General features: G+C 34.2%; 1 protein-coding gene across 1 annotated transcript in view; it reads left to right on the top strand.

Annotated features, from left to right (window-relative positions):
• The window catches only part of LOC113505655 (opioid-binding protein/cell adhesion molecule-like), a 164,211-nt gene that overhangs the window by 39,153 nt on the left and 101,940 nt on the right, over positions 1-23,118 (top strand). The gene's annotated exons all lie outside the window — the stretch shown is intronic.

Genomic DNA, 23,118 nt, shown 5'->3' with positions numbered 1-23,118 from the left:
TGTGATAAAAAGGGAAGGACTCGCGTGAACCAACCTTATCATCCGATTTTTAAATTCCTAACTACGCGGGCTAAGCGCTCAACAGCTAGTGAATATAAAAAACTTTAATTCCCAATTATTTCCAAGTCTTCATACAAATATTCGTGACATTTCCTACCAATTTTGTCACCCAAAACATCAACAATTAAACTCACAGCAGGCCTCAAGCTAGCCCCTCTAAAACCATCTTTACACCCGCATAACCGAAAAACGAGTTAAACATGCTTAATTATAACAAATGGTAATACTCATTGGTCTATCTCTTTCTAATGGCTAATGTGTGATAAGGACGATGATATCGTGGGAAAGAATTTTAAACTAATTTATTGCACTTTGTTTATATTACGGAGCTTTGTTAAGTAGGAATTGGATTCAATTGGGCTGTTTGGAATATGTAGTGTTAAGTGTTAAAGAACTACTTAAAGACGTTGGTACTTAGAAGGTACCATAAGGTGACCGTCGACAAAGTCGAACTTTCACACAACGCCATCTAGTCTCAAACTAAGCAAAACTTGTATTATGAGTACTAGACTACTGATGAACATACTTATATATTTCTAAACACATACATTGTAGATAAATTACACTCAGACACAGAACAAATGATCGCACTCATGACATAAAATCAAAGGTTAGTTGATGCAGTTTCGTTAATTTTTTAACAAAAGATAATCAAGAAAGATAATCAAAATTACGGTTATACGTAACTACATACATATATACTTTACGTTTAATAATGTTATTCCAATAATAATAAATTAGGAATTTCATTCAATGTTATTGAAAGTCAACAAAACGCATTTGTTTTTCTTAAATTCCTTGTATGACAACTTCTTAATGAGGTACTTCACAGTTCACACCGATGTCAAATATTTGTGTAACCTCCTTATATTTGTGTTGAGTTTGTGTTGAAGGCCGGAATGTGAGTAATCATGAGTGTACTTACAGTTTCATAGAAATATTTTTGATGGCAGAATACTGCTTTAGCAATAGAATAAAAGGTGGTGTAAAGGAAGAAATCAGGAAATAAATGTTTTTTTTTGGTCGTAATAGAGAAAGCGCCTGCAACTTGTGCGTTTCGTAAAATTTTCTGTACAAGCATACAAACTTTGTTTTTCAGCAGATTTTCTTTCTCTACCCTCTATTATTCCTTTGAGGATGATGCAAGTTAATTGATTAATATGTCATAATTAATTAAATACAAAAACAGAAAAATCTTACCTTATTTATTATTATATTAAGAACATAACTGAAGCAAATGACTTAAAGCATCACAAAACGTCAACTTTTCATCCCGCCATTTTGGTCCGCCATCTTGTGAAAGCTGTCACTTTTCCTATCAATATTCGTATCTAATCAATAGTTTGGAAGTGGCGCTCAATCGATTGCTAATAAAAATAAAGATATCGGTCCCCGCGGAACGCGAATGGCCAATTAGTTTGATCCGAGGGGCCAGTAGGGTACTGAATTAGGGGGCTGAGTTACCAGAAACAATTTTGTATGACTGGTTGTCGTCCGAGAATTTTAGGCTTGGCGTTGTTCGACGAAGTGGTGTTTAATTTCCTGGCCTGATTGTAGTGTAAAGAGTGCAGGAGTTAATATTGAGAGTGTTAATAGAGCTTTATTTTAAAGTTTTGGACGTGTCACGGATTCGATCCTCGCTTAGCTCAAGCATTTGTGTGCGAACCGCGAATGCTTGTTCTTAGTCTGAGTGTCTTTGTGCATGTGACTTGAATTATTGTGAAACCCTTCAGTGCGGGAGCCGTTTTGTAAACAAGGAAAGTCTTATTGAAACTTAGCTACTTCTTTTTTATCATATTTAGTCTAATTTGGGAAATTTTCAACATGACAAAGTGACACTTCGACAATTTTCATAGCAAAAAAAAAATCTTTTCAAATTTTGAAATAAATACTTATCTAGACATATTTGACATCTTGGTAAACTCAACACTTGTATCACAGCTTGTATCTTTCAAAATTGTCTAAGAATCACAAGAGGCTAACTCAAGGTTATGTAGACCCATTTGTGGTTAATAAAAACATGATTTATTATTGTATAAGTCAGTGTCAACGGTTAGTTAAGGTTTAAGATAACTATTGACTGAGTGTCAAGGCCTCGATAATCACAAGTGGTTTATAAGGAGTTGGGGAGCTACTTAAATTATAGATTACAGTTTTGGGCCTTTGTTACTAAAATGTTTAATATTAGAATAACAAACAATATTAAACATAAATGATAATGTTTTAAAGTTAGATTGCTTTTGAGAATTTATTTTTCGAGTATTTCGATTAGGTTTTTTTAATAATTTTAAGTCAGAATGTCCAGAATCCCTTGTATTTGTTAAGCGGATTTTGTCCAGCAGTGGGACATTTATGGGCTGTAAATTGAGTACCTACTATGTTTAATTCCTAACCAAGTTGTTACACTAAGTTCATAATAGCACGTCTAGTATCACATACCCAATAAGCTTTTAATACACCCAGTTAAAGTACCTGCGAAGGTTAAACTTAACCTCCGACCTGCAGTTACCGCTTACTAACGGTTAACTATAGATATTTACACGACAACAAGTATTGTAAGGGTATTTGGGTTAACACGAATCGAACATACTCGTAGCTAAAGCTGTGTCAAAGCAACCTTTAAAGGACGACTTCACGAGTTATTTCAAAACTACGTTTATGAAACTAAGTTCTAAGTGATCGAGATTAAAGTAGCTGTGAAGTATTTTGTGTGTGGATTAGAAATTTAAGAGAGAATCTACATCATCTTCTATCTATTCATCGATGTATGTTAATGTAATTGGTGTCTCTATCGTTTTAACATAAATAAATAAACAAATCTACATAATTTTGGAGGTTCTCGTGCCAAGATAACCTCCTAAATGATGCAACGGTTTACTCACGCGTATTTATCGGGATTGCCTGACTAGTTTCGGATCCAACCGGAGTCCTTAATCATGAGCTGACGGCGCGTTGTGACGAGTTCGACTCCCACGTTTTGATAATTAATCATCTTCACGTTCTACAAAAATCCTTCCTGAAGTAATATTCTTAAGATATTGCTATTGTGGATATCTGATACCCGGCTGATATTCCTACATCTTTGACAGTCGTTACAGGTAGTCAGAAGCTTGAAAAAGTCTGACAACCAGTCTAACCAAGGGGTATCGTGTTGCCCAGGTAACTGGGTTGAGGAGGTCAGATAGGCAGTCGCTCCTTGTAAAACACTGGTACTTAGCTGAAACCGGTTATACTGGTAGCCGACCCCAACATAGTTGGGAAAAAGGCTAGGCCAATGATGATTGCTATTGTCGATGGTACTACTCTTTCGTAGAGTTTCGTCTCTCTTTTACAATGGCAATAATCTTACTTAAAGAGATGTTATAATATATTTTTCTCAGGATGGGAAAATCATCAAATGACTACCGCTTTGGGTTGAGCAGAAGGAAAACTTCTACTGACTAAACCCACGAATGTTCCTTCCTTTGCCGTTTGCGTACCGTTGCCATGGTAACCCTTGGGGACAATCCCGCTGGTATCAGAAAACTTTCGTGAAATCCGTCCAAGTATTAACCATATTGACACTTATTCCTAACATAATTGACAGTAATACAACTATTATTATTGATTAAGCAAATTTAATACCTATTAAACTGTTATAAAGTACATATTTAGTGATTCAGGTAATTAAACACTAACTTGCAATAAAATATACATTTCATGATGATCACTCGTTTTAATTAAGATTTCTTGATTAGATTTTTATCATTAACATTAATTGTTAGTATCAGATAGTAATAACAACTGTTACAGACATGTTTTAATCTATACTAATTTATAAAGCTGAAGAGTTTGTTTGTTTGTTTGTTTGTTTGTTTGAACGCGCTTATCTCAGGAACTACTGGTTCAAATTGAAAAAATCTTTTTGTGTTCAGTAGACCATTCATCGAGGAAGGTTATAGGCTATATAACATCACGCTGCAACTAATAGGAACGAAGATACAATGGAAAAGGTGGCAAAGACGGGGAAAAATATTCATCTTAGAGGGTTTCCGTTCCAAAAATTCTTAACTTATTCTAACCACGCGGACGAAGTCGGGGGCATCAGCTAGTTACTTATACAACTTATTTAGTGAAAACTGACCTATGGATACTTCGCTGGGCGATATTTTTCGATTTAAAATTGTGATATTACAGCAAATAACGGGGTTTTCTATTGATTAAAGTATTTTCAAAATCGGTTCAGTTGATTCAGAGATAACATCGTCATGAACTTACAAACTTTGCCTCTTTATAATATTACTTCAGCTCGCTACACATGCCCATCATTGCAACTCCCGTAAAACAAGATCGACAATGATGGAAGGATAATATTATCAAAGACTAGCTGTTGCCCGCGACTTCGTTCCCGTGGGTAGTAGTTATAGCCATCTTCGCTCCTATTAGTCGCAGCGTGATGGTTTATAGCCTAAAGCCTTCCTCGATAAATGGTCTATTCGACACAAAAAAAAATTTCAATTTGGACCAGTAGTTCTTGAGATTAGCGCGTTCGAACAAACAAACAAATAAACAAACTCTTCAGCTTTATATATTAGTATAGATAACTAGTATTTTCCTCTGTACAGATGTAAGTAGTAGTATGCACTATAAATAAAAGCTAAAGCAAATGGTGTAAACACCCCAACTTCTACCCATTAACTAAATGAATTGCCAAATACGGGTTTACCAATTTAAATCTAAACACGGGGGTTAAACCGATACATCTAAATAAAAGCAATCAAACGATACAATCACTGTACTATGAACTCTTCAAATAAAACTGCTGTCGTTGTGGAAGCGAGATGCCGTTATACAATGCATAGCGCTGTCTTTCTTGCACAACGATACTCGTTTTTCGTAACAGTCTCATAGTACAGGCAAAGACCCCTATTTATCTGACAGTTCAATTTACTCAATATACCCGCCATTTTGGTATTGCGAAAAGCTGCGCGTGCGCTATTAGTGTTCGATATTTGAACAGATGGATATTTAAATGATACTGGCACGTAAATTGCGTGGTATTGAAAATGGAATGGTCTTATTTTGTTGTGGTTTGTGTTGCGAGACAAGTTTTTTTTTATTTTGTTGTTGTTTTTTTAAACTAGTGATGTAAATTTTAGTTAGTTTTAGTGTTGTGTTAATTATAATAAGATATAGAGCTATTCTCTTTTTAAATTTTGTTTGTCTATATCTATCATGTATCTAATCTTCAATTTTTTTTTGTTACAGGTAAATAATACATCTTAACAAAGAAAAGCATATAATCGGCAAATCGGCGCAGATATTCCCACACATTGTAAGCTTTGCCATTGTTTTTATTAAACATCTCTTAAAACCATAAAATTTAATTGCATCTGACACCTAAAAGAACTACCTCCTTTCCAAGTCGGTTAAATGAAACCTTGACAGCGAAGTAAAGCTAAAGTGTAACAAATCAACTGCAATGAAGCTTATTGAATGATTTGTTCCGCGTTCTTCATGCAACAGTCATACACTCATACAAACACATACATACAAACATGTATGTGGTCATACACCCATGTATGGGATGTTAGTTGCATTTGTTTTGTTTCAGTACATGTTTTATTGATTGTGCGTGTCTCTTAGTTCTTGTGACTAAGTCTATTACTACACGTTTTGCTTAAAAAGGGTAGGTAGAGTTAAATGTATTATTGCGTTGCATATTGAATAGGTGATGTTAAATGTAATCTTGAAATTTAGATGTAATTTTTTTATGAATTTGCGATGCCTGAAATTGGTTTTTTCGTACATTAAAAAAGTATACATTTTTTTTAACGACTCCCGCACTAAGGAATTTAGTCCATCGCGGGGGGTTTTACAAACATACAAATCACATGCACAAAGACACCCAGACTCAGAACAAGCATTCGTGGATCACAAAAATACTTGTCCTACGCTTTGATCGAACCCGCGACAACTCGCGCTTTTTGGGTTTGGCGTGGTGACCTCAACTATCGACTATCCATGCCGTCGATTCTAATCTCTCATGCGTAGATATTAACCAGAGAGCTAGCTAGGCCAGAGAGTAGCTTCACTTATTATGCCTCTAAATTCACTAATTACGAATCGTACACGTTTCCACACCTACGTAATCCTAATACTAACTTAATTATCGTTTTCAAACCGTTTTCATATCGTTTACAAATCGTTTTGCTTGCGTAAGTGAAAGTCCTATCTTTTATCTTAGCTAATCGGTATGTTTTCACTTTCGGTATTGTTGCCATGGTGATAAGTGGGATGTGGGTGGTATTAATTGGGATTATTTATGGCTTTATTAATTAAAAGCTTTGATTCTTTTAACTTTTGGCATTCTGTTTGAGATATAAAGATGTTTTTTGGAACATTATTTGGCACTAAGCTTCGACGTCACTTAACCAAAGATTTTGCTTGTGGCTTCTTAAATATCGGCAAAATTAAAAATAGTTAATGAGAATTGATTTAAGAATTTTGGTGGATATCATACTAGGGATTTCCATGTAAAAAAAACTATTTCAATAGTTCTACAAATCTAAATGTATTACAGATTATAAATCAAAGAGTCTTATAAACATATGATAACATTTTTTTTTAAAGAATAGTTGATGTTAACCAAAAACCATTTTAACAAGCCAAAAATCTCTAAATGATTGTCATAATATATGGTTTCTCCATTCTATTGTGGATCTTACGAGTACCTACAAGTACCAACCTACAAAATTTGAATAGGCTTCAAATATATTAAAAGAAAAGAGAGTCGGGGCGTGGTAGAGGCGGGATGTAGGCGGCTTTTATTAAGAGCATTCAATCTTAAATATTATTCTGAATATAGAATTCTTCTAACTAGATACTGATCAATGGGCGAAGTTTCTCGAAGTAGTACAAAACTAGCTTCACTATATATTCGTCGCGTAATTTTGGGTAAAAGGAAGGCTAATTAATATTTAAAGTATTTACAACCTGTGCTGCAAGAATTATGTTTCAGTCACCTAACTATACACTAGTTTATCTTTGTTATTATATATTTCGTTTTGTAAAGGCAAAACTTAAGATAAAGTGAATATTGATCTCAAAAGCCAATCTTTTAGCACTATTCTGCCCATTCCTCCTATTTAAATTCGTCTCGGTAAGAGAACACATGATTGTTTTCAAAAACCATTCACCAAGTCAAGAGTGGGTACTAAAACCACTTACAACTAACAGTTAAGTATTGTAATTTATGAATGAACATTACAACAAAAGTGTAACGAAAACAATGCAGTACTTCACAAAATACTATAACACAGCCTTTTATTTACATTTCGGGAGTAAAAACAATAAATTAACTTCAAAAATACAGGAAAACTACACTAAATTACACAATAAAATAATTAAAAGTGAGCTTTTGTCACGCGGTTTGAATACATTCGGCCGCCATTGTAGCAGCCATCTTTAATTTCGATGCGCGCGCTTATTTTTCAAACGTCAAAGATTTATTACCAACTTCCGATGCGTTTAGTTTTTACTATTTTTTTAATTCATTATGAATTGGATAAGCTTAGTTTTGGTTTGAGTGATTTATTTCTGACATTTTATTTGATTTTATTTGCTTGATGAGTATATATCATTTCTAACTAACTGTGAATGCAATTTAAGTGTAGATTTTCTGATGAAAACATTTGAATTTGAATTTTTGATAGTTTCGTCTATTTATCTGTGATTAATATTTTTATTTGCGTGAGAACTTTTCATGGTTAGTTGAGTTCTTTGATATAATGAGGAGATATTTACCCAAAACATTAAAACAGACTGTGCGCAACGTGTAGCAGGTTTGATGCCCGCATAGGACATGCTTTTGTGTGATCCACGAATGCTTGTACCTAATCTGGGTCTCTGTGCGCATGTGACTTGAATGTTTGTAAAACCCTCGCGACACAAGGATTAATTTCTCTATTGCGGGAGTTATTAAAAAAAAGAAAATACTTTTCTATTACATAAATACATAGGTTTTGAATAACCTATGAGTACCGAGCATCCCGGATAACTGGGTTGAGGAGGTTGGATAAACAGTCATGTCATATAAATCACTGGTACTTAGTTGGATCCGGTTAGAATAGAAGCCGACCCCAAAACAGTTGGAAAAATGCTAAGCATATGATGAAAGATTTAAGAGTTGATACTACTTTCAATAGAAAATTCTGTTTTTTTTTCGCGTTCTTAACAGAAATAGAAAAATCTGAAAAGTGTAAGCCGGTGTAAAATTTTCGTTATTTATTTAGTTTTCTCTGCTAAAACTACTTAAATAAATACTAAAATCAATTTACTTAATATGATAGAAACTTGAATTATATAAATAATACCCCTACTTAGTTGCTTAAGGCGCCATTACGGTAATAACCTTATCTATAACTGCTTTAACTGCTAATTATCATAATTAAACTTTAACTTGTAGTTAAGATAAAGTCTTAATGGCTAACTCCGCCCATTAGTTTAGTTTTCACCTTGTCCTGACCTAGGTTAAACTGACCCCTTTATAACATATCTAGTACTTCTAGATACAATGTTAGTCATTAATCGTACCACGTTCAATATCTTAAAGGTTAAGCAACTTTTGTCAAGGTCAGTTTTTTGATGGGTGACCGAAATAAAAACTCATTTTTGTAAGAATCCATATTGACATTGGTTCGGGTGAAAGGTCGACCCCAAAGAAAGTATGGACTGTCATGGGTTCATCTTTGACAGTTCTTAAGTCATTAGAATTTTGACAACCAGTCTTATTATGGGATACTGTGCTACCCAGTCAAGTTGTGAATGTCAAATAGGTCGTGTTATAATAATACTGGTATCTGCTTATGTATCAAATTCTCGTGGCACAAAGTTTGTGAACAGTTTCCTCCGGAACGGCTGGACCGATTTTTATGTAATTTTGCGTGCGTAACTGGGTCTGAGAATCAGCTACTAGGTATTTACTTTTCATATCCTGAAGTGATAATGATCGTTCATAGGTTGATATTTCTTTAAATAATTTAAATGGCAAAAATACGTTTGCTGTTTCAACAAATAATACACAAAATATTAAAAACAAAAATGACAAATTATTTTCTTTAAAGTTTGGTTTTTTTTAATTTCAACAAAACCCCTCCTCTGCAGTCGGCTAATAAAATAGCCATTAATTTATCCAACACATTTTATTTCAAAGGTTTTTATTTTTCTATTATAATCCTATTTAGTAATAAAACCATTCACATCGTATAGAAGTTAAATAAAACCAGGATGACGCGTCAGTTTCATCGATTTAACAATCGATTCCGTCTCGCATCATAGAATCGATATACAATGATCGATTGATATGCTAAATAGCGTTCAGTGGCCATTAACATAACTAATATGTTTTTATTTGTATTTATAAAAGGCCATTTATATTGTTTTTATATGGTATTATCGATAGATTTTGTTGCATCCAATTTTAATATTTGTAAGGAATTTTTTTCCCTAAAATTATTAAATGATGCAACGGTTTACTCATACGAATTTTCGGGATAAAAGCCGTATCAGCTCATGATTAAAGACTCCGGTTGGGCCCGAAGCTAGTCGGGCGATTCCGATAATACGCGAGAGTGAACCGATGCAGTATTTATTAATTAATCATTTGAACAAAGGATACCTTTTAAAAGTAAAAGTGGGTGCCAAAAATGTTTTATTATATTTTAAGTTTTTTGGTTATGTAAATACCTAAACTTTTTTCATCTCAGAAAATCGTCAGAATATAACAGTATCGCCGAAAAAGTCAACTAGATTAGCACAGGCAACTTTTAATCACGATATAACCGTCATAAATCCAGGCAAAACCGTGGAAAAGAACTAGTTAGTGAATACATTAAAACATTCCCAACTATGTAGTGTCGTCAAAACCGTTTGTCTGTTTGTCATTCAAGTCGGATAACCAATAACGTTATCTATGCTATATAATCACATAAGTCAGTCAAATCACGGTTCCTTTAAGCTAATGCCGGTTACTCAGAAATTTTGAGAACTTTGACTACTTTGAATATGTTGATAGGTTTGGTGTGTAGTGCGAGCTATGCTGAAGATATAATATGCAAGATAGGGACTAGATATTTTTATCTTAAGTTGTAGAATTTTGGTATTTGCGTCGTGGATTAGAATCAACCATTTTTTGTGAACTACGAATGCTTGTGCTGAGTCTGGGTGTCTTGTGCATGTGTTTTGAATGTTAGTAAAACTCCCGCGACACAAGGATCCAATTCCTTGACTTCAATTCCAAAGTCTTAAATATGCTTAACAATAGCAAAATATATAAGTCCTAGACAGGTCTTGTCCCGTACAGGGAAGGTATGAGCATTGATCACCACGCTAGCTCTTTACGGGTTGATGTAATTTCGGAATCACAGATTTGTAAACCCACGTTCCCTTCACGATGTTTTCCTTCACCGTTTGTCAGTTGTGTCTTAGAATATTAAAATTGCTTAAATTAAATCAATTACTTCCTTTTCAATAATTTTCTATTTATCCTTCTTAGTCATGACCTTATCTTTTGTATATATATTATAGCTTCCACTATACTCAATCCTAATCAAACATTGATCATAGTTCGAATCAATGTAAAACGCGACGTGAAACTATTCCGAACTTGGTACTTTAGTGCCGAGAACAATAGTGCCATTTCGTTTTATTTATAGAATTTGGGACTATGAGTTCGTTCCGAAACGTGTTTCGGGTTTTACGTTTATTTTCGGTTTGTTGACCGATTTTTTTTTTAGAAAAAGATCTGCAATAGTTACTATATACTGATTATAATTTAACTAGCTGTTGCCCGCGACTTCGTCCCCGCGGGTAGAAGATATAAGTTATGATTTATACCTGCCCTGTTTATTTCACATTTTCCATTGTATCTTCGCTCCTGTTAGCCACAGCGTGATGGTTTATAGCCTAAAACCTTCTTCCATGAATGATCTATTCAACACAAAAAGATTTTTTCAATTTGGACCAGTAGTTCCTGAGATTAGCGCGTTCAAACAAACAAACAAACTTTTCAGCTTTATATATTAGTAAGTATAGAGTATAGATTTAAATTAAAATGTTAATAGTCAGGCATTTAGATAACGCTTAATATATATCAATACCTTCGTAATATGATTTATAAATTAGTCTGTACATAATATGTACCTACATGTTATATTGATTAAAATCTTTTTTTTCGCACTGTGGTTTGGATGCTTTCCTAAACGTCATGACATCTTTCCGCCTTAGCACAGAAGACCTGAAAGAGTTTAGTAGAGTACTTTCTATATTTAGATTTATTTTTGCAACCTAACAATTTAATACCCTGTGAATGAGACAATAAAGTATTTGAATATAGAGAACCCTATGCCGCTGGTTCCTACCGTCATATATTTCTTAAATTATCCGTGTATACCTACATATTAATTAATTTCGCTCATATTTTATATCAATAAGTGTTACAACTGTTTTCGCTTACTCTCCTTACTTACCCGGCCCGGGTTATATTAACTTTCTACTTACATTTTTGTACAAATCGTCATGTCGTATATTTGTATCGAATCATTTAATTATTTATTGAACAGGAAAACAAAAATGATTATTCTATTATTAATTGTTTGAATAATAATTTAAGAAACAAGTAATTTGAATTTCAAATATTTAAGAACACAAACTCTATTTTTTTTAATAAATCACAGATTCCTTTATTCATACACAAATAATCGCGTATTAGTCATTGTTAATCCGCCGTATCTATACTTCTATATACTAATATATAAAGCTGAAGAGTTTGTTTGTTTGTTGGTTTGAACGCGCTAATCTCGCGCTTTTGTGTTGAATAGGCCATTCATCGAGGAAGGCTTTAGGCTACAAACCATCACGCTGCGACTAATAGGAGCGAAGATACAACGGAAAATGTGGAAAAAACGGGGAAATTCTAACCACGTGGACAAAGTCGCGGGCAAGAGCTAGTTCAAAATAAACACCAAACACACCAAAAATCTTACAAGCTAAATACAAAAATACATTGTATTGTAAGGCACCTAGTATAATTACGTATGCTAAAACGAACCCAAGCTACACAGGGTGATGCAAAACAGTGTAAGAAAGCAATGAACGTTAACATAGTAAGTGACGCATCCTGTACAATTTGCTGAACACACACAACTGCCCTACTTTCACTGGGCAGCCGAAATTTGATCTATGTAGGGTGTCCATGGTTTCTGTATGGGATATTCAACGTATATTCAAAACACATACACATTTTCTATTGATAGGATAGTCCTGTGAGGTGTTAGTCATTTTGCATTCAATACATGTTATATAGTATTTACTAAGCTGTTTTTGATGAAGTTAAGTTACAAATAGGTTTTTTTTTTGGAATAAAGTGTAGAGACTGAAAATACAAGTTTATATAAACACATTATGTTTTGTATTTTAGATTCGATTCTAGCTAGCCCAGTTTTTTGGTTTCACTCGAAACATCGAACTACACATCGAAATCATTGAAATAATCTCTTAATTATCATTGGTGCTCTCTTAATAACAAAATCATTTAATCAAAAAATCAAAGCAAAGAACTCATTAATCAAAATGATGGATGTCCCAAAAAGCTTGTATTTCATAGTCAATACGTAAACACGCGTTACCATGACAACGCGTCGCGTCGCGCTGGCGCCCCTAGTAACCACCCCTGAAAAATGTAGGGGAATGTAATACATGAATGTTCATACAAAACAGTCGAGTGGCGTACGCACCGGTTTCAAGGTGTCGCTAGCTCTGAGGTCCCGGGTTTGATCCCCGGTCGGGTCAATGTAAAAATTCTCATTTCTACATTGTCTCGGGTCTGGGTGTTTGTGGTACCTTCGTTGTGTCTGAATTCCATAACACAAGTGCTTAAGCATTTATTTAAATAGTATTAATGTTTGTTTTAGGATTCTACGTACAGCATTTTATTATATTTTAGATGATTTGAAAAGATTTTATGGGAGAAACTGAGAAGTTAAATAGATTTTTAGCAATTTTGCACGTTTTTATACACTCACTTTCTTGTTTGTTTGTTTGTCGTTCCGGTTGGAGTTTTGCAACTGAATTTTTCGGTACTTCCCGATAAGCTAGCAATCTGAAAACAGCTTAATCAGGGGGGCAAATTAGAACAATTATAAAAACGGCTGGACTGATTTTGATAAAATGTTAATGGACATTTAAAAACGATTATTCTTAGATTTTTTTTTATCTATTAGTTTTGTTTTCAAACCTAAGTTAAATTAAGTAAGTTAAGCTACAACTGCACAAGTTGATTGACTGATGATTTTCTCACTTATATTGATAGAAGTCAATTATACCTGTCTAATGATAAAACCAGGTGATTGAAATTTCGTAAGAAACCTTTGGAACCAGTTTGTATTCGGGAAGTTTAATCTATCTACTACGATTTTAATATGAAGCTTGTATTCCAAAAAACATTTCAATAGGGATGATGACAATTTTTTTTGCAGTGTCCGTCTTGTAGTTTTTTTGTATAATAATGGATACGTATTTTTTAATTTGTCCCGCAAACATAAATTGACCAAATTACAGTGAATGAAACTTACGTGACATAAATAGACTATTGAATATAAATTTTACTCTATCGTTACGTCACAGGCCCCCTCTTCTAAACTTTGTCAATTCTAGTTTTTCTGAAAAAGGAAAAAATACGTGTCTCATACTTTTCAATTATCTAACTGAGGGACTAATGAGATTTTTTCTTTTTATACCCAGTCATCATCCCTATTGATAAATATTCCCTTTATAATCCAAACTTGGATTAAAATATAGAGTTTCATATTGATTTGCTTGTTATAACAGCCCGTTATATGTATGTGTTGCGTTTTAAGTACTGGTCACCCCTATTCAGGGGTCGCTTGTTTTTTCACTGGAATTTGGGAGTGACTTAATGCAATATGCTTTTGGGGGAGTAGCCTTATGTTAATAAAATAAACAGTCGATTATAAAAGTGTAAAAAATCATGGTGACTGTTTGTATGTTGGACATAATATCCCAAACTTTAGTATACAATTTGGTTAGTAGCATCAACCTATATTTTATAGAAATCAGTAGGTACCACTAATTTTAACAAGAAATCCTAAATTGAGGAATTATTATTCATCCGTATTATTAGATTCCTGTATGTTTGATTGTTTTTACTAAACCACTGACTTATTATGGTCAACTCGTATTAATATTGTAAAAAAACAATTCAATCTTTTTATTTTATTATTATTGCAATTCCCAGTGCCGGCGTAAGGGCCACTGACACCCAGGGCGAAAATATTGTGGCGCCCACTTGAGGGAAGCAATATCAAGTGTTCGGTTTATCTATAATTTCATCTTTCCTTTAGCGTTACGTTTGGCGGTGGAAGTATTCCACCTCTAGCGTAGAGCACAGTTCTGAGGTTTTGCGCCAGTAGAGGCAAGAGACTCCAACTTCAGACCTTGGCGCCCCCCAGAATTTGTCGCACTGGGCCATCACCCCATCACGCCCCCCCTAACGCCGGCACTGGGAATTCCAATACTAGACTCCATTTAAAAAAAAATACATTTTTGTGTAATTTTGTCAGAAATGAAAACGTCAGTTTAAAATGAAGTAACTAATAAGGTACTATTTTCTACGTCAAAAAAATTCCTCTAAACCCATTTCTATCTAACCAAACGCGAGCCAAATCCAACATACTTTTTATGTGTACCAAGTAAACTCCACGTATAATCTCATAGTAAATTCACTCCATACGGCATGCGCGTGGGCAGGTCTGACTCATGCGCATTGTAACTTGTATTTATGACGTCATAAACCCATGCTAGGGCCAGCAGTATTGTTGTGGAGATGGATGGGCTAGATTCTATCTAGATAACTTGGGTTAAGTTGTTTAAACGTAATGGGAAATGGAGAAAACATTGAAAATGATTTGTTTAACGCGTAGGTATATTTTTCAGAGAGCAATCTATTTAGATTTGCTGTTGTATTTTTGTGAATTACAAATTCATATTGCTAGGAGATGAAAATAACGAGCTCTTTTTATAATTCCGATCCCAATGGGTGGGACACCGCTCTGTCTGTCCATCTGTCGATAGGTTGTATCTCATGAGCTACATGATAACAAAACTGTAAACAGTAGTTTGTAGTTTTTTTTAATCATCGATCATCAGTCACCATTTTTTTATCGACGTCCAAACGCAAAAAAACACTAACTCACTTACGGTTAAGTGAACATTAATCAACAACCACCTCCGGTTTTCAAAATCGGTTTAACCTCAAAACTTATCAATGAAATAATACAGGATAAACATAAAAAATAACTGTCAAAGTTTCACTGTCATACTTACTACGATTGAAACCATGAACGGAACTCCCAAATTCAATTGACTCATTGTAATTCGTTCCTAAGTTTTGCATACAACATTTTCGTGCCGACCCACTTATGTTTACGACTTATTGTTTTATAAATTATCATTCATAACCGATCGTTGAATTGTAGGAACAGAATTATAGTTGTAATGTTGAAAACACAATATTTCTTGGAGTTAAGGCACAATGTATTAGTTTTAATAATGTTATGGTAAAAAGAAAATGAATTTGGACGAAACCAATATAATTTTATCCGTAGTTCAGTGTGCTATTGCGTCCTATATAACCCTGGTTACAACCCATAGCCAGGGTAGAGAGGGAGTAGAAAGCGGCCGCCTCATTCTGCAAGGAAGTCGTGCTGATAAAGGAAAAGGCTGCAAAGCAAAGCGAGGCAAAGAGTGACGCGTTATATTCGATGAGTTAGTCGCTCCGAGCGTCGGGGCCCACATGATGACTCCCGGTCTGGGAGGCCTTGGCACGTTCCTACCGATGGTGAGTGATGGCTCACAGCCTGATCAGGACCGGGCCCGTGCCGGACGGTGCGTTTGGGTTCCACGCGCGACGAGAAGAGATGGTAGCAAGCTCTGGTGAGCCTAGTAGGTCTCGCGCCTGCTGGGCCAGTTGGACTGTCCAAAAAGGTACATTGGTATAGCCTTGTACCGTTTTCTCTATTCTCAAGTAGGTACTATATTCAGATAGATTGACAGACATTTCAGAATTTCACTTTCCTAAGTATTGTTCTTGCATATCGCAGTTAGTCTTCTCAGCATAAAGATCAATGGTACCATTGACTGGATTCACTCAAGATTTGTCGAGTAGTTTTTGCGTGAAAAGCGAACAAACGGATTTAAAAACTTAAGTAGAATTGGGTCGATGCATTGTTTGTAAACTACCTGACAGAATTAGATAAGGCAATTTAGGGCAGGTTTTGAGACGTTTTTTATATTTGCACCTCTGGAACCCCTCAGGAATACGAACGTAGAGCTTAAAAGTTATTTTTAATTTCTTATCTGTCTCTCTTAAATTGAAATTATTAAAAATTAAGGAGACCATATATTATATTCTACGAAAAAAATGATGTTTTATTTTGTAATTCTTCCTTAATATCAACTTTTGCCTAAATTACAAGTAGTTAAATATTTTAAAATAAAAAACAAGAATAGAAACTAACAAAATCTCAATAATAATTTAATATCATTTCCAGAAACCGTACACAGAATTCCTTTGCCCAATCACAATCCCCAAAAAAAAAGTTACAAACGTCATGACGTCAGCAACATGGCGCCAACATCTGCTTCACGTTAGATTATTATCGTAATCAAAATATCTCCATTAAAGAGGGGACGAATTGTTAATAACAATGTAATTGTTTAATATTTCATCTGTTTTATGTGACGGTTTCATATTAACCTAGTTTAACAAAACGGTTCAATTTAAACTTGTAGTTAGATGTTATTATTTAACTAAAAATCGTTTATCGTTCCGTGGGTTATGAGCTTATATTAAGAAAAAGTGCAATTTGGGAGGCTTATGTCCAGCAGTGGACGAATATGGGCTGATGAAGATGATGACAATGATATGAACACTGCCTGTCTAATGAGGTTTTTCTAGATTGAGTATTAATTCACATAATGAGAAGCCGAACATCGATCTCATTGGAGTGCACTTGGAGAGGCCTATGTCCAGCAGTGGACTGTGATAGGCTGATGATGATGATGATGATGAATGACTCTCTGACAACTTATCCGACTGCACTAGAAAGACGTTAATTGTGTTCGGTATTAGTTGGAATATGCACACTGCAGTTAGCGTCTGAGTACAGAATTTAATTACTTCACTTCATTAGAAAACAACTTAATTTTAAAGCATTCCGTTACAAGTGTTCCTATTAACACCTTTAGGTTAACTGTACGAAAAATACAGGATAAATATTAACGGTTACTTAAAACTGATTCACGGTTTTGTATCTGGCAAAACCCACTTAGTCACATTAAAATTATGCCTATGTTTACTCAAAACCAGCTTACTAAAAAGCACTGGTCAAGTGCGAATCGAACTCGCGACAATGAGGGTTCTGTACACATAGAGTTAAGAAAAACGAATTTGCCAAAGAATTTGGTCAACCATCAAATTTATGACTGTCACAATCGTTTCTAATCATCATTATTATCATTGTTTATTTCAAAATCCATCAATGAAAATTTCAACTGTCCAGGTAGCACAGTTCATAAGATACAGCCTGGTAGCAGAAGACATACAAACAAAAACGAAAACTTGTAACAGTTTTATGAAACCCTAAAAACAAAAAAAGAACTCAAAAGCAAATTAGTCATTTCGTAAATTTCCCGAATCGTGCGCAATAACGGTAGCATTACCGTTATTTGCAGCTGCCATGCGATCGGCAATCAATGCGGATCGATGTTCATTCAATATTGTGTTACATATTCAAAGACTTATTGTAGTTTCAAAGGAATAAGACATTAAAAAAGGTTAAAGATACAGCTTGATTATGAAACCCTATCAAATTACATTGGTAAAGAAAATATCATGATCATTCCGATGCCATTATCTATACTCTATACTTTACTAATATATAAAGCTGAAGAGTTTGTTTGTTTGTTTGTTTGTTTATTTGAAGGCGCTAATCTCAGGAATTACTGGTTCAAATTGAAAAATTATTTTTGTATTCAATAGATCATTCATCGAGGAAGGTTTTAGGCTATAAAACATCACGCTGCGATTAATAGGAGCTAAGATACAAGGGAAAATGTGGAAAAACCAGGGTAGATATAAATCATAACTTATATTTTCTAACAACGCGGACGTAGTCGCGGGCAACAGCTAGTCCCTTATATTTTTGTTTAGGGTGGAGGCAATATGTCATCTTCTTCCATACCTTTCTATCTGACGTCATCTCACAAGATACACTGTTTGCAGCCATATCGTCTTTCACACAGTCCATCCATCGTTTCTTTGGTCGTCTTCTTCCCTATATCCATCCACATCCATGCTCAACGCCTTCCTCATATGATTCTCATTCCCCCGCATGACCATACCATGACAGACGGTTGCCGAGTAGTATCTCTCTAGGTTTTCAGCTAAAAGGAAATTATTTTAAATAAATTGATGAGTAAATAGAATTGAAGTTGGGAAGAATAATTTTGGGAAGCTAAACGTAACATTGGGAGATTTACCTAAAATATCATTCAATGCAAGTTTAATAAAATACTTTAAAAAAGAAAATACGTTTTAAAATGAAGGCATTTGAGGTCAAATGAACGAAATATAGAAACATTCGTGAACCGTGAGTTACCTTCATCATTTTGACGGACTTTTAAAATAGATTGACAGTACAAGCCCCAAGGGAGTCTGGCCTTTACGAAGGGCCACTTTCATTAAATTTTTGATTACCATTGACCCAATTATGAATGCAATTATGATAATTAAAAGGCCTGGGTTATTGAACGTAATTATCTATTCATATATTTTAATTGTGTACGTTTTGGTATTTGTAACTGTTTTTCGAGTTTTAATGTTTCTGTTAAGTTAAATTGGTTGATAAGAGTAGAAAGTATTAAAGTATTTTGTAATTAATTCTTAAAACAAATTTGAGTTTGATGGAGAAATTAATAGTATAATTATTGATACTCTGCGTTTTTCCCAATACGATTTACGAGTATAATAGGGATGATGACAATTTTTCCAGTGTCCGTCTTGTAGTTTTTCGTATAATAATGGATACGTATTTTTTAATTTCTCCCGCAAACATAAATTGACCAAATTACAGTGATTGAAACTTACGCGTGACGTCACGATTGAGTATATTTTTTACTCTATCGTTACTAAACTTTAAAGCAGTTAATCTTTGTCAATTCTAGTTTATCTGACAAAGGAAAAAATACGTGTCTCATACTTTTCAATTATCTAACTGAGGGACTAATGAGATTTTTTCTTTTTATATCCAGTCATCATCCCTGTATTGAAATATCAAATGCAAATAGATAAGTGTCCTTGAAAACGTAAAACCTTTGTCCTCCTACTGCTGGACATAGGCCTCTCCTTTCTCGTGCCAAATTCTCCTGTCCTATGCCAGCCTCATCCAGACTCGACCTGAGACCATAACTATATCGACCCATCTTCCTTCAGGGCGACGACTCTATTTTAGCCTTACTACCTAGATAATATCTAGACATAATAATAAGTAAAAAAAACATTTAAGGATACTTACAAAAAACCAATAACATTGATTGTTTTCAAAAAGGTATAGTTTTTGTGCTTCATGCTCCCTGCAGCGTTTGAATTAGGGGATACCGTAAAATGTCTAGGTTTTTTTTTGTTTGTTGTTGAATATATAAATTCCTTTGTTTTTCTATTAAATTCATTGTATTCCTGTCAACCCCTTATCTTATTTGATTTAGAATTTAAAATTTGATACCTGATATTATTTTTGATGAATAAATAATAAGATGAGATTGTATTTTTATTTATTTAACCGACACCAAAAAGTTTTCTGTTCGTTCAGTATTTATGACAGTGGTGTTTTTTAAAACTGAATCTTGAATTTTAAGACTTACCAGATTAAGTAAAATATCGTATTTTATAGATCGACCTATCCGACCTTTTATACCTATGTTATTATGTAATAACGTATATATTCCAATCTACACTAGGTACACATTAGCACAGTAAGCATCCAGTAAAAAGCTAGCCTATAAATGGCAAACTCCAGAGCTACTAATAAAAACATTTAGATATATATTTTATGAGAATACAATTAATTATTGAAAAATAACAAGTTAGTATCTATCTTTTTTACCTACTTTATAATCCCTACTAATTCACTACTATCCCTACTAATATTATAAATGCGAAAGTAACTCTGTCTGTCTGTCTGTCTGTTACGCTTTCACGTCTAAACCACTGAACTGATTTTAATGAAATTTGGTACAGAGATAGAGTTGACCTTGAGAAAGAAAATTGGATAGTTTTTATCCCGGACTTTTGAAAAGTTCTCTTGGAGACGCGATATATCCGACCTCGACGCGGGCGAAGCCGCGGGCGAAAAGCTATTTTTCATAAATGTTAATTAAATTTTGATGTTTGCGCATATTTCGAACTATTTTTCGTTTCCAACATTTTTCTTTAATTAACATTACATTGTTAATTCCGTGCTTTCTTTAGCAAGGTGACATAAATTGTCGTCAATAGATAACGCAAACTGTGTAAGTGACGTTTTCAGGTCACGTGACATACCGATAGCTTATGTCACTCTGTTAATAGACGTTTTGTACAATCAATTTATCTGGTGAATGACGTAGCAAGTGATTGGCCTTTTGTTGCGCGATGGGAGTTCCCTTCCTGTTTGTGACAAATTTATGTACGTTTGATCCGAGTTTAGAATCGTTGATTTTTTACAGTAAAAATTGCGATTTCTTTCTCAAATTGCGCTATGTGTAGGTATAATTAAGAGTTTTATTGGTATTGATTTATTCATTCACAGCAAGCACGCAGAAGCAAGCCGTATAACGAGACAAGTGAATTAAAAAGCGCTGAACAATTAACCTGATACTGATACCCAACTAAAATGATTTACATTGTATTTCAACTGTCAAAAAATGCAACTTAATAGCCTGTATTTTTTAAATTTGAATGTTTCTAAGAGACATGACGCTATAATTGTAGTAAGTATGAATACACAGATAATAAACTAGAAAAAAAAAACTGCACTTCATATCATTTAATAATTATCATCCACTAACAAGATTTTCCTTACATTCTTAAGTATATAATTACACCTATTGTTGTTTTATTTATTACTTTAGTAAAACAAAGGATCAGTAGCCAAGTAATGGACTAAAAACAGTAAAAAAAACTGTCACCACTAAAGAAATAAAAAGCAGTAAAAACTCGAAAGAGCCATCAAACTTAAACGGGCATTTAGCAAGAGCAATTCACAAACTACTTTCAGATAAAACCGAAGTACTGTAAAATAAATCTTTAACCCATAAAAAAGCGAAAAAGAACTCTATCTCATAAGAAATTCGATTTAAAATCGTGTGTCACAAAAATAGTCGATTTTGTCAAGTCCAATTCATATTTCTTTTTTTAAAACGTCGATAAAATCTGTACGAAACTTCGAAGTTTGGTCATTTCATTATAATCTTTAACTTTTGGGCCACAAAAGAAACCGCGACTTTTTGTTGCATTGTTTTTTTTTTCACGAATTCCAAAGACGCGATACCTGATCGGAAAGCAAATAATCAATTGTTTTTTACAAAAGTGACTTTATTCTTCAAGTGGTTAAGTTTAAAATTGTCTGATTTTTAATTCTGACTGTTGCATAGATTTGCCGCCTTGTAATTCGGTTGGCGCCATTTTGGGTGTTTTTTTTTGCTTTCAAAAGGGTTTTAAAGGTGTATCTTTGTGAATTAGTGAGGTTTTAGGTTATTACAACATTATTACGTCTTTTGGAACGGATAAAGGATATATTTTGTGTGTTAGTAGGTTTGATACATTTGAGGCAAATTATTTATAATTTTTAATACTCAATTGTTTGTTGTTCATGATTTTTCTCCACGATTTGGGATTTCTTAAAATTTCCATGAATACAATGAATATTCTTTTTTTTATTCATTAATTAGAGTCGGCTTAGTATGTAGGGCTAATCTAATTATAAGGTTTAAATAGATTATTGCAGAGCCTTTAACTTATTACTTACTTTTTATCTATCATTGAGTTACGAAAGAAGTCAGACAGAAGGCATCATCAGTCTCTAAGCAATATTATTGCTGTTGCGAAAGCGAGACAGCGCATTACACAACATATAGCTTCATCTCTCTTACGCAGTCTTACTTTAAAATACACCAATAAAGCATTGTAACAAGTGAAATTCTAGAAATACTCAAAAGGAATACGCTAAATGATTTAAGAGGTTCAACATTCGAGTACCGCCTACGGTAACGTGTGCTGCGTGGGCGCATATCAAACAACTAATGATTAGGTGTTTGATGTTTGCGTAACCTCCCGTCAGGTATTCATTGCCTCCTTTGATTCAAAGCGTCTTTTCATCTAGCCCACGGTATCCCACTGCTAAGCAAAGGCCTCCTTCAAATCCTTCCATGATTCTCTGGAACCGTCGACTGGTTAATCGTCTCTTAAACTTTTAGATATTAAAAATATTAATCAAGGTCGCCACTGTGGAGGCCTTTCAGTTCTATGCAGGGATTTGTAAGCAGGAGATGCAGGTTCGATCCCAACTCAGGCAACCAACTTTTTAAACATATGTGTACTTTATTAATTATTCTAAGACACTACTGACAAACGGTAAAGGAAAACATCGTTAGGAAACCTGGATTCCAAATATTGGAATCTAAACCCTATATGGGAAAAGGCCTGTGCCCAACAGTGGGCTTTATTTAATGCCCGCAGCATTGTATTATTCTTTACATTTCTTTAAACACTATCCACTCATATAAAACTTCACAATATTCAAAGTTTATCAACTTCAACACAATATAAAAGAGATTGTTAATACCCGAACACCCGGCTTCAAAGTCGGATCGACTAGAAACTTCCAAAAACACGATGTTTCCGTGAATCGTGAAGAAATACAATACTTTGGCTTATAATAGACTGCAATTGGGCTATTCATGTAC

Source organism: Trichoplusia ni, chromosome 26 (genome assembly GCF_003590095.1).
Source record: "Trichoplusia ni isolate ovarian cell line Hi5 chromosome 26, tn1, whole genome shotgun sequence".
Taxonomy (NCBI): Eukaryota; Metazoa; Arthropoda; class Insecta; order Lepidoptera; family Noctuidae; genus Trichoplusia; species Trichoplusia ni.
The sequence above is the reverse complement of the archived record's forward strand: the minus strand, read 5'-3'. Positions and strand labels throughout refer to the sequence as shown.